The following is a 13,702-nucleotide window of genomic DNA, read 5'->3' as shown; positions in this document are numbered from 1 at the left end:
TGTTCTGGGAAAGCAGCGTAGCAGTGCTCGTCATTGCATCCTTGATGGAAGTACTAAGGGACATACTGAACTTCAAGCATGAGAGCAGTAATGGAAACACTCATGCAAAGTCAGGTACTGTCTTAAATATCTTACTGAAATAGGGTCTGATTGAGAAGACCTTTAAGTCTGCGCATATCTGCAGAGATGCAAATGTTACCTCTTGGTAAGATGACATCTGATAGTAGGTGAGTGACCTTGGACCATCTAACGCCGTCATATTGCCCTGAGGGAATGTCCTTATGACTTGTGTGTTAGGAGGCAGAATGGGATCTTTGCTGCCTGTGGCTGTAGCATGTGTGAAAATGTGCAGGAGGGCTGTGGAAAGCTGCTATGGTAGCGTGCAGTCAAGGACACTGTGCTGTCATCTGGCTGAAGCTGTCTGTCCGTCAGGCGACAGCTAGGACCAGATTCCAGCTATAAATATATCAGATTTTATTCATTATGTGGGAGCGCTTTCATCAAAAGCCTCCAATTCCTATGGGCCTCAGGACACTCCGGTTTTGCTCTTTGCTGAATATTCCAGCTGCTTTGTTCTGCCTCCATTGCCAGATTTATTCACTTCTCCTCTAATGTACTGTTAAAAGGTCTCCTCTTTTATGTCACGTCTGGCAGATGGATTGAACTGTAGTTTTGCAAGCCTGAGAGGGACTGAAGGCCAACTGTTCCTACAGCCAGTGGTGCAGGCAGGAGATCTCCTTTCTATTTATGGTGGAAGTACTGTTATAGCAAGTAGTAAAGGGCCTGGAAAGGAAAGTCAGGAGAGAGGCCTCAGAGAGTGCGATCTTTCCAGTTAAAACTTATTTAGCCTTCACGTTATCCAAGATTGCTGCTGTCTTATGGGCTGAAATGAGACAGTCTGTACTTTTATGGCACATGGGGATCAAAAAAAAAAAAGAAAGAACAAGCATCTGATGTGGAAAATCTTCCTGTGGTAGAAAATGTGACTGTGGTAGAAAATCTGACTGTGGTGGCAATCTTCCAAGGACTCGGATTATTTAAAAGGCCACATGAAGAAATTTCTTCCCCATTTCTTTGCAGAGGTAGACAACCATCTGACTGTGAAATATACCTTTTGCTTCCCAACAATTTGCATTCTTTTACGTCAACCTACCATCCCAAAATTTCCCATTTATATAATGGATAATGACATATAAGAGCATTTCCAGCACCTCCTGCCCGGGCAGCATGGATGGGGACACTGTGTGGCTGCATGGGGGACTGGATTCCTCCTGCTTCTGACCTGTGGATCTGTCCCTGGGCTGGCATAAATGCAGTAATTGAAACCTTTCAGAATATTTTCCCTTCTTCAGCAGGTTGAATCATAGCCCTTTCCAGAGTGTTCTTGCTTTCTAAAGCCTTCCTAGGAAAAGGCTCAATGGCTGTTTAAGTCCTGGGTCACTGTAGTCCTCTCACCCCAGGTGAACTATGTGAGTTAGAAGCTTACCGTCATGCACACCGTGTTTGTAAAGCAAGCTGTAATGGGTGGATCTGCAGAACAGCAGTGTCTTTAATGATCCTGTTCCCCTAACAGGTACTTGCACTGGGAAACAAGTGCCTGCCCTCTCGAATTGGCTCAGCACAGGTACGGCATTTTAGGTGGGTGAGGGATGAGCAAATGTTTTGTGTCACTCTCACTGCATCTGATTTCATGCCCTTATCTGAGGGTTTGTTTTCCCTATGGGACTTTATCACTTGGATATGACATGGGATTTGTACTTCATAAGGGAGATTCTGGTAATAGAGTCACATATCCAAAGCTGGCGTCAGCACTGCAGTTGGCTTGCTGAGCAGCACGAGTAATGGCAGGTTTAATGATGTGAACATCCGTATTCAGACAGTAATGTCCCATGCCTCGTTCTCTTTTTACGGTGATTTTAAGTCAGCAGTTCCTGATGGGAGGGGAGTAAAATCAGAACCACGTTCTGCATTCTCACCCCTCCTGGCCTGAGCGGGTGGCCAGCATTGCAGATCATGACTTGGGAAGGTAAAGCACGATCAGCCAAAGTGGATTGGCTGCAATTATACCTCTCCGGGCAGGTGGTCTATTTGTCCATCATTTTCTGTTCAGGTCCTTAAGGAAATGGAGAGAAGAACTTTTCTGGGGGGAGGTATTTGGGTGGCAATGAGCAGGCTTTATCATTGTGGCTTCCATCTCCATGAAGTTCTGGGCCCTTAGCAAGTATCAAAATGCTCGTATGGGACCTTTCATTGCCTCGTATCTGAAACAGATCCCAGTAAGAGCAGCCCAGAAGAGTGTCTGTTCTCTCCACTGCCTTTTACTGTGCCCTGAACATTGCTCAAAACGAGACACAGCCTCCCCTCTTGCTACTATTCTTGTGAGGTTTTTTTTAATTCTCCATCAATTGCATATGCTTTCCTTCTTTCCTTTCCGAAGGCCTAGCAGAGCCAGCCAAGAATCCACATTTTGCAACTGTTGTAACTGTTGTAACTGTTTCTGATGTTGGAAAAGCAATATCCAAGGAAAGAGGCCAAAGCCAGCAAAAATGTGTCAGGTTTCAGGGCTGCTGCTAAGATGGGGAAGTGTCTGTTTCCCCAGCAGCCAAATCACAAATGGCAGTTGAAATCAAGCAGTGATTTCTATTTTTATTCATCTTTTCTCTCTACTTTACCTTGCATTCGTCATATCTTTTTGTAAAAAGAAAGCAAGAGCCTATTGCTTGTACTGCCTGGGGAAAGCCAGGGATCAGGGCTTTTTTTTTGCGGAGCCTCTGTCCCTTTGTGGGACCAAGAGCAGAAGCAAGGACATAGCCTCCCCTAGGGATTACATGGCAGACTCAATGCCTACAACACAGGCTAACTCTGACAATCTGATTTTGGTAGGATTTGGTTAAGTCTCACATGATCACTTCACCTGGATCAAAATATTAGATCTTTTTTTCCCTTGTGGCTCTGATCATTAAACATCCATGCTTTGACAGGAGTCTGAGCACCTCACCATGTGCTTTTAGGCCAAGGATTGCAAACACCTCTGAGCAGTGGGCTCATGGCCACAGTTTTGGGTACAGCTACACAAGCAAAACCAGGTACTGCAAACATGCTATCCCTCCTCCTTTATCAGTCACTTCATGGCAATCACTGGTGCACAAAGCCTTTGCCAAGTAGTTTTTCTTTATTTTTGTGGTCTGCTCAAGCTCATTTATTCCATCTAAATTAACAGCAATGTTATGCTTAGACAAAACAACCCTCTGCCTTGTGACTTTCTCTTATCTCCCTTTCTCTTCCATCCAGCTTTTTCTCTTTATGTGGCTTGTGGATGCTTCGGCTCATGGACGTGCCGGTGAACAATAACCCGCTCTGTGTCTGTGCTCAGCATGAACAAAACACTCTCCCCATACAGCTCAGCTCCTGCTGGTGTAGGTTGCTGCTTGTGTTTTTGGTGGTGCCTTCCTCCTCTGACAAGAAGCTTGCCCCCTTCGTGGGTTCACTCCATCAGCTCAGCTTGAAATCGCTTTGCTCAGAGCAGCCAGGAGAAGCTCCTTTTTTTCACCTCCGGATGCTGGTCCCTGTTACAAATCAGTCGATAGTGCTCAAGGGGAAGGATTCTTTGACTTGATGTGAATTCATTAGTGAGCTTCTCTAAGGGTTTGATTCAGTCAAGGCAGCAGGAGCCTTTCCAGGAGCTTCTATGTGCTTCAGGACCAGCCCCTCTTGGTTTATTTATTTTACTCAACTGTTGGCACCTGAGGCACCTCTGGCAGCTGCTCTCTCCACCCTGAAGATGACATGGGGTCTTTCCTCCCTCCTTCACCCTACCTTGCTGTGGGTTTTCCTCCAGTCATGCTGCAAAAGTCAGAGTGGGCCCTTTGCAGCCATCCCCCATCCAGCACCCTGGAGGCATGAAACTGGTGGAGTAAGGGTTGCCCCACACTAAGCACCCAGCCCTCTCACCACCTCCGCTCCTGTGAGATGAGACAAGGGAGCCCAGGAGGAGAGAGGGCTCCCCTGGGAGCTGGCAGGCACCAAGGTGGTCCTCAGTGCCAGGGGACGGCGGGATGGGGCAATGCAAAGAGCAAATTTGCCAGGTCCTGCACTTGGGTCACAACAACCCCATGGAATGCTACAGCCTCGGGGAGGAGTGTCTGGGAGCTGCCCAGCGGAAAAGGCCCTGGGGGTGTTGGTCAACAGCCGGCTGAACATGAGCCAGCAGTGTGCTCAGGTGGCCAAGAGGGCCAATGGCATCCTGGCTTGTATCAGGAATAGTGTGGCCAGCAGGAGCAGGGAGGTGATGGTGCCCCTGTGCTGGGCACTGGGGAGGCCGCCCCTCGAATGCTGTGCTCAGCGCTGGGCCCCTCAGCCCAAGGCGGCCATGGAGGGGCTGGAGCGTGGCCAGAGCAGGGCAGCGAGGCTGGGGCAGGGGCTGGAGCCCAAGGCTGGGGAGGAGCGGCTGGGGGAGCTGGGGGGGCTCAGCCTGGAGAAGAGGAGGCTGAGGGGAGCCCTCATCGCTCTCTGCAACTGCCTGACAGGAGGCTGGAGCTGGGGGGGTCGGTCTCTTCTCCCCGGTAACAAGCGATAGGATGAGAGGGAACGGCCTCAAGCTGCACCAGGGCAGGTTTAGGTTGGATATTAGGAAAAATTTCTTCACCGAAAGGGCTGTCAGGCCCTGGCCCAGGCTGCCCAGGGCAGGGATTGAGGCACCATCCCTGGAGGTATTTAAAAGCCGGGGAGATGTGGTGCTTAGGGCCATGGTTTAGTGGTGGGCTTGGCAGTGCTGGGTTAAGAGTTGGACTTGATGATCTTAAGGGTCTTTTCCAACCTTAACGATTCTGTGATTCTATGATAAATACACCCACCATGAAAACAAACCTCGTTATTCCATGGATCAGCATAGATCATGAAAAGTACCTCCGTACAGACTATTCCTTCCTTAACCCCACAGCAACCCATCAGAGACCACCTCAATGTATGTAGGAAGATGACTCTAGGCAGCAAATTTTGGGAATTCAAGCTTCCTTCTGGGTTGATTTCAGCCAGGCAGGTGAAGCACTGCTTGGTTAATTGTTCTTTAGGATCTGAAATGGCTTTTGTATCACAATTTGATTTGCATATGATCATGCTCATTTATTTTGGATCATGCTTTCCCCCCTTTTAATGACACAGCTAGAAATGCCTGGCATAGCTAGAAATGACATCCAGAAATGCCTGGTCAAGTTGGAACATATCCAGCTTGTCCAGGGGGCTTTAATAGCTCTTAATAAATATGGTTATGAATGATTTAAAGGCCTTAACCAAAACAGAGCACCATTGTGCTGGGTGTGGTGCCAAAGAGAGAGGTGCAACCATGTTTGTGCCCCCAAACACGCAAGCTTTAAGGAGAAACTGAAAAAATCAAGAAAAAGGAAGTATTTTAACATGGTGTTGGCGGAGAGTAAAGTGAGGCTTTGCATGATTGAATGGTTTGTGGGAGGGCACATGGGGCTTTTGCGGAGTCTGGATGTGAATCCAGATCAGAAGGTATCTAGCTGCTCTCCAAGCCTGCTGGCAGCGCGAACTTTGCACAAATAACAGCTGTTCCCTCTCTCGCATCTGTCTTTAGGGCTCCTCTTAAAGAAGGAGTGGGGGAAAATGTCCATGATGGAAACAGCACTGCAAGAAAGGGCTGAGGGAAAGGGCTTCTGTCTCCTGCAGCCCCACTTCTGGCCCATCCTTCTCCCCTTTTGGCAGGAGGAGAACATTAATGCTGGGGAGAGAGTAGATGAATGCGCAGACCTTGCAACCAGCTCAGGGAAGGCACAACTGTGGCCGTGCTCTGCAAAAGACAAATTCAGACATGTGTAAGTACAGCTAAGCTGGCTGCATTTCTGTGTTAGGTATATACTGATCGATAAAAAGCTGCCAAGTGTTTAAATAACTGGCTTAGGAGTCTTTTTTTTCTCCTGGAGTTTGCTAGTTTTTCTGCAGTGAGACCATCCCAAGCATTTGGAACCCATCTGCAGCGACCGTGCATCCAACGTTGTCCAAAAGGACACGATGGAGGGATCAGAGATTTAAACTTCCCGTCCCCTGTGGCTCCTTACAAGCATCATTAAAACCAGTCTTTTCAAACTTACGCTGTGATGATGGGACACTGCTTTTTTCCCATCCCGTCTCCACATTTTCATTTCCAGATTTGCCCACCGGTGGAGAGAACTGCTCGTGGAAACACAGCCCTTCATCACTGTTGGTAAAATGTTGATTTTTTCATGTCATGTAGCTTCTGTGAAACACCACCAGGAAATAATACAGTGAGTGCCTTTAGAAATCCATGTAGAAATTTTAGTAATAGGTGCAATTACAAAAAAGCGGTATTTATCTGAGCCGCACACATGAAATCTGTGCTTTTCAGATGTACGTTTTGTCTCTGTAGGAATCTGACTGTTTAAATGAAAGAAAAGAAATATATAAACAATTAGAACCATTCTTCTTGTGAGGTGTTTTCTTCCTAAGATAATTAATGTCCTAAAGACATCCTCTGCAGCGTATAATAATGAGAAATACATAGTAGTCCTGAGGAATTGGAACCGCACCCGAGTCCTTGCTCTGCACACAGCATATAGCTTACTTTCAGTGCAAAAATTGTATTATATGGAATTTCTTGAAGGACCGTAGATTGAAATTTTCTTATTAGGTAATGTTAATCAGATTGAGGCTGATCTAATCAAAGATGTGAGGAGCCGCTTCGGCTCTGCTTGGCAGCACGAAGCCTGCTAATCCAAGTGCCACAGATGCTGAGACATTCCTTCATAGGGTATGAGCCAAGTCCTGCAAACTGCCAAGTGCTTCCTCTGAAATCCGTGGGAACCGGGAGTGTGTGGCACCTGGCAAGACCAAGCCTGCTACAAAAACCCTTTGGAAAGGACAGGGTTTGCATACCGGAGCCTAGTTTAGTAAACTGACTGTGGCCCCAGTTTTGCTGTTTGCCAGCACGAGCCGAGAGCAGGATCGTGGTGTAGGAAAGCTTGTAAAGCAGGGTGGGGAGTCTGCAGCCCGAGCATTTACAGGCTGGAATTTCATTCATACAGCCCCGATCACATGGCTCATTCTTCCACCGTTTTACAATAAAATCTTGGCTAATGTGTTAGTAAAGCCTATTTTGCCCTGAGAAAGGAAGAGGTTCCCCACCATTGTTGCTGAAAAACATCAGATCCATTGCACAACTCTGCTGGGAAACTTGCAGAGGCGCTCAGCATCTACTTAGCCAGCCTGTGCCTAGACTTGGCATTGGTTTTGTAAGCACCACAAGAGGCCTGAACTTGATTAAACCTTCACACCAAATCCAGACAGAGCACGGAAAAAAGGCAGAGTTTCCCTCTTCCACCTGTGAGTGCCAACTTCTTAAGCTCCACAGCCCAGATGCACAAAGCCAAACATGTGCTGATGAGATGTGCACCCGCGTCTTAAGAGAAGGTCTTCACAGCACCTCAGCTCTGCAGAAGGGTAGCTCCGATATTGCTGGAGTTGTGGCAATGGCTAGGAATCATCAGGTGAGGATGAGATCTCATGGCCAAGACCAACAGCAGAACAAAAGAACCAAAGGGCAGAATTGCCCTGCCAAACCTTTCTGCTGACGTTTTGTGTTTTGAAGCTTTAGGTGTTGTCCTGAAGCTAAGTTCACTGGTGTTGTCATGAGGGTTCTTTTCATGATCCCTGCAAACCTAGCTTACCTGGCAGCTGGCATCCTTTCTTACTGGTGATTCTTATCTCCGAGTTGAGCAAAGTACGTGAAATATGCTTTCATCTGATCTGGAAGCAGGCTGAACTAAGAAAGAACTGGTTGGCCAGTGTGAGATGCAAAGGAGATTTACAGGAACCTTGCATCAGCCCTCCACAAACAGCAAGCTGGCTGATTGAGCCTGTGAGAAGCAATAACCAGGGCTCACCCCAAAATGTTTGCTGCACCTGGTTTGCTGGGGATGTGACTAAACCTCTGGCACAGAGGTGTTTATGAGCTTTGGCACAGATCCCTGGCTATTCTTCCTCCAGCGCCCACCCGGGTCCTGGCGTGGGCAGCCGTGCTCGCATAGCGCTCAGCCCAGGATTGTCCGCTCCGGGTGCTCCGTTGGGGGGACCCTGCTCCTGCAGCAGAAAGCAGATATTTTTGGGTGGTTCCTCATGGAATCAGCGTGGATGCACACAGCGGGCCCTGCGTTACTTGAATTTTTCCCTTATCTCACCTACTCCAGCCCCCATGAGCTGGACAGTCAAATTTGACCTAATACTGAAGACAAGTAACAGAGTCTAAATCTCTGGGGCATGAGAAGTCAGTTCAAGTGGCCTCTTCTCTCCATACACATTTACTGCCCTATTCCAGCCTGTAGGTCCTATTAACAGTGCTGTTTGCAGATACCAGTATTTCAGGGGAAAACTTTTGGATTTTGTTGTTATCACATGATGCGAAGGTTTGATCCAAAATCTACTCCAAATGAGAAAAGTGTATAAAAGGAAAATGGCCTCTTCTGATATATAAGGACCTTACACAACACAGCCATGAACATTTTGTAGTAATGGCTGGTCCAAGGGTCCTACTGGGACATGATCCTTGCTTTGCTTTTGAGACACTCAAAATAAAAGTGCTCTTTTGCGGATTTTTTGTAGGCCTGGATTGACTGCCAGGCGATGCAGGTCTAGAACTTAAATTTGATGCCAGCCCTTAGCCCTTGGCATCAGAGATGAGTCTTGTCCCAGGAATTAAGTGGCACTTGGGCAAGTGTTACATGACTGGCCATGCACCACCATTTAGTTGTACGTAACGAAGCAATGGTTGAAAATGGCAAATGCTTGCTGGACATTACCTGACAGCTAGAGATGCGGTGAGCCACGTCAATACAGAGTGTACCCGTGGACAAGCTCTTCCTCATTGGCCTTACCTCTCTAAGACGAGACACAAAGACCCCATCTTGGATTGTTTGTTGAGTTACTAGCATGCCGCACCTATATCAGTGTAGTCAGCTAAGGCAAGCCCTTCTTTAGACATCCATAAAGTAGTATTGCAAGCAGGCTTCCTTTGCTCTGCACTGAAGAAGGTTAATAGAGCTAATGTGTAGAATTTAAGTTCAAAAATAAATATTTTGACAGTTTAATCTGGTAGTACCCAAGCTTCTTGCCAGACTTCAGGTTTTGTCAGTGCTGGGGTAGGATCTACTGCTCAAGTTTAATTTCTCTGTAGAAAACCCAGCATGTCTGGTAACTCTGGATCAACTTGGCATGCTCTATTCTCACTGCTGCCCCAGAGACGACATGATTTAGAGCAACCTGCTACCTGTAGGACTACTCAGGTACCTGGCATCAGACACCAGCTTTGCCACTGGACTGGTACAGATCTACAGCTGACAGACCAGAGAGAGCCAAGAGATGATGGTGGGAAGCAGGGTACATGAACTTTTGTAGGAGTGATGGACCATGCATAGGACTTGTGTTCCCTTTGCAGTTGCCTCCAGAAAGTACCAGCTGAAGGAAGTGTCTTGGTGGGCCATCAGCTATTTTTTAGATTGTACCAAACACATCCCATGTCAATGCACAGGTATCATGGACTTATTTGATGTACACAGTGTCTGAGGAACCCAGGGCTTTACAATGGTGACAGTACAGACGTCATTAAGCACGAGGAGATTTTGGTCAGGTGGTTGCTGGCCACGATGACATGCAGCAGGGCAAGGGAGCAGGGTACGACGTGGTGGTTATACACATCAGCTAGTAGCTAGACCAGAGCAGCTTTGGGAATGTATCTTTATGCACAGAGTAACCCCATGAGCATCTGTAAGTCCCACTGACACTCTGAATCACATTGAAAGATGCTGGAAAAGAGAACAGGGACAAAAGCTTGGTCCTGCTGAAAAAAAACAGCCAAACTCCTATCAGCTTCGCCGGAGCCAGGACGTTACCCTGGGACTCTCTGTACTGCAAGCTGCTCTGTGCAGATGGACCGCTGATTTTGTTCAAAGCTTCGCTGGTTTTCCTGGGGCTGCAGATGGCTCTGAGCTCTGCTGCATGGAGCAGGGCTGAAGCAAATGCTCAGAGGAAGGAGCCAACAAGCAGTGTCTCCAGCTTGGAGGGGCTGCAGCGTGCTGTAGCTTGGCCCGCTGGCTTTGCAGACCCTGCAGCCTTCTGAAGCCGCCCTGCTTGGGGTGGCTGGGCCAGAGGGTATTAACCAGGAGTCAGGGGAAGACAGCAGCAAAGTTCAAACCTGAGTGTATTGCTGACCACTGCTTGAAATTCCCTGGAGCTTTCAAGGATGACAAGCAATATTAAACACCCTTAGTGTCTACCTTTTTCAAATGTGACTTGGTGGAAAATAAAGTATCCTCTCTAATGCGTGGTGAAAAGGTCAAACGCACTGTAATTTGGGAATATGATGCTTCTAACCAGGGCTTTCCTGGGAAAACATTTCCCAGAAATTTTTGACATTGCCAATCCTGGAAAAGTATTGCTGGAGCCATGAGTGGTGGTAGATCAGAAGGAAAAAAGAAATAGGAGGATGTCTCATTTGACCACGAGATGGCAGCTGGAGTCTGGGAAGTGTTTTGCAGACACAGTAGCTCCCATGGAAAACTGAGTCATTTTCCACCCCAGTTTTAAATCGCACAAGACAAGAGCCTGCATTTGGGAATATGCACCTGCGCCGCTTTGGCTTTGAACATTTTGCATGTGCGCTCAGAGCGGGCGAGCTCCGGAATATCTGATTACCCCTTCCATTTCCCAGCTCCTCTGAGCCTTCCTCGATTAGTCAGTATCAAATAAATGGTTTAGCCAATGTAATCCCTGTTGATAGGAAAACAGCGGTGCATCTGGTTTAACACTGCTGTTATGATCTAGTCTGCTCCAACACCTAATTCAACAGAGATCTGCAGCCAGATGCTCTGCCTGCCTTGTGCCACAACCACTTCTGTCTGCAATTTCTCCTGGAGTTGTACTCTTTCACTCACCGCTTGAAATGGCCGATTGTGTGTGTTGTTAATCGGTGATTGTGTTTCATTCCAGAAGAGACCACGTTTCAGCAGCAGTGTAAGCAAGCCCTCGGATGCCCTCCGTCTCTGCAATACGATTCTGTTGGGCTCTGGCTCTGCAAAGGTCCGTCGTGCGGAGCTGCTCTCATGAGTGCGCCCTCGCCGAGGGTGGGGGGATGATTCACACGCAGAGTTAAACACCTCTCGACGCAGGCTGTGTGAGGCCTGAGATTTCTCAGCCTTGTTAAGATCCTCAGGGAGGCCAGAGAACTGAAAAGCAGAGTTTTAGGGCAAAAATTAATTGCCCTGGTAGAACAAAGGAATGAGCATTTACATAGATGGATTTTAAGGCCATAGAAGAAGCACGTGCAGTGGTCAAGGTAGTAATTTGGAAGTCCTGCTGTAAAGCCACTTGGTCTGGAGCCAGCACACGTGAAAAGTGTCAATGCATTTGGCTGCTTTCCCCAGCAGTGACAGCATGGTACGCTCAATCCCCGCCTTTCGCAGCTGCTCAGCATATGCCAATGCCGCACGGGAATCCTGTCCTTTGCATAATGGAAAATATGCTAATATTTCCATATTTCTGCCTGTGGAAGATCTCCACATGATGTGCAGCTATCTTCACTCCATTGCAGCTCTGTATTTCCCCGTCGAGCCGTTGTTTTCCCAGTTGGGATGGTGATAACCATGACGCAGACTGCTGCAGCACCGAACAATTTCTCAGCTGAGCCAGGTAACGGCACCTGCCGCTTCAGAACCACCTTAAAAAAGCAAAATAAAAAGGTATTCAGTTTATGATTTGTATTATTGTGGCACTCTGAGGTGCTGGTTGACACAACTGGAGCTAGAGGAAGGTGGAATGATTCACCCACACCTCAAGCTAGTACAGATCTGACCCCCTAAAGCCTGGTACCCCCCCAAGACGGCCACGTTGCCCATATCTCCTGCCAGAAGAAAACGTACCTGTTCCTCCTCCCCGTACCGTCTTGCGTTGACATGCCATGAGCAGATAGTTCCTAGGAGCTGTCATGCTTCTTGCAGGAGTGGGAGGGATTTCTTGGCAATCGGGAGACGGTAGGAAACAGTCGCAGTGGGAACGCTGAACAGAACAAGGAGGAAATTGTTATCGGCCGCAGAAAAAGGTGAAGAATCGTCACAGGGATTTCTGTGCTTCTTGAATGGTTTGGTTTGTGGAATGGAAACTACCACCGCTCTGGGTGAATTTGTTTAGTGAGCTTTCCTCTTTCTTGAGAGCGTAAGCTTATTTTATAGGACAGGGGAACACAGCCAGATATGAGCTGTTAGCTTCTTTTTTCCCTGACCTATCATGAGTTATTTACAAAGGTTTAGACCGAGTTAAAGCAAAGATGAATTTCTGAGCCTGCTGGTTAATATCTTGCAGCTGCTCTTCTGAGGCCTGATCCAAAGACCAGTAACGTTACCAAGCACCTTCCTTCTGACACTGGGGGGCATTAGGATGGGATTTATACATTTGGCAGCGGTTTTCTAATAATTTATTTAAACACTGAAGAGAGCAGCAGTGATTCAAGTCAGGTTGAGAGTTCATGATTAGAGCTCTCTTGAGGGCCAAGTCTTGTGGGTTTGCACGTTGTTTGCAAATGGGGCGCTAACCTTGTGAATGATATGGTCCTCATGAGAAAGGGAAAATTCCTGCCCCACTCTTCCCTCACCTTCAAAGCTGTTGTATCCTGATGACGTCCCCTTGCTGTCCCTGGGGCTCTGCGTTCTCTCAGGAGCCAGGTAGTAGAGCTCATGTGCTGATGGATTCACACTGCTCCTGTCCACTTGCTTTCTGAGCATTATCTATCACCAGCAAGCTGTCCGTGGACGCAGGCAAACATCAGCTTCTCGAGACGATTCACCTGTGCCATCTGATGCATTGGGTCTGTACGTGTCGATATGAAACTGGTTCTGCAACCAGGAGCTAAAATACCAATGATGTACCATGCAGAAGAGGGGATTAAGAGAAGAGGAAAGCCATCTTGTAGATCGCATTAGGGATGGTGAACCGCAAAGCTTGAAAGCCAGGAGGTGCTTAAGGAAGATACAGAAGCAACGGATTCAATGGACAGGAGATAATGGAGGTTTGGGTTATGTGAAGATTAATGGAGACATTGAGAAAAGTTGACCACCATCATCTCTTGGCCATTGTAGAGGGCAGTATCTCCCCGCAGCACAGCTGTTTGCAGGCCGCAGTGATGTCCCTGGGAGCGCAGCTCTACTGCTTGCTGTGAGATGGGACGCTGGCGAAGGAGTTTTGCTCCGCTAAAACATACAGATCTTCTGAGGCTTTTGGGTCCCCCACAATGTCCCCTAAGCCCCCATGTCCTGCTGCTCAGTACAAGGCAGACACATGGTGACTCATGCACGTGTTCGATCGCAGCAGCGCACATAGGTGTGAACTCACAGATGCAGAGGGAGCTCTGAGCGCAGCAAAACTGGCCCAGCTCTGCTCCCACAGTGCAGATGCAGTGAGCAGGACAGTGGGAAGAGCCGTTGGCTGTAATGTCCCGATTACACCTGATGCTGGAGAGGACCCAGCATGAGGCTGATGGAGTTCTTTTTGCCTTCACATCCTGATAGGACCTGAGCTGAGGGTCCCTGAGCAAGCATGAACCTGGTGCAGAAGCGGTTGTCTCCTTCACAGAAACAGTGCATGCACATGAGCCCTTTCCCCCCATGCAAAACTGCAAGAACTG

This window comes from Nipponia nippon, unplaced genomic scaffold (genome assembly GCF_047370975.1).
Source record: "Nipponia nippon isolate SJK-2023a ecotype South Korea unplaced genomic scaffold, ASM4737097v1 scaffold_11, whole genome shotgun sequence".
NCBI classification, from domain to species: Eukaryota; Metazoa; Chordata; class Aves; order Pelecaniformes; family Threskiornithidae; genus Nipponia; species Nipponia nippon.
Note: the sequence above shows the minus strand (reverse complement) of the source record.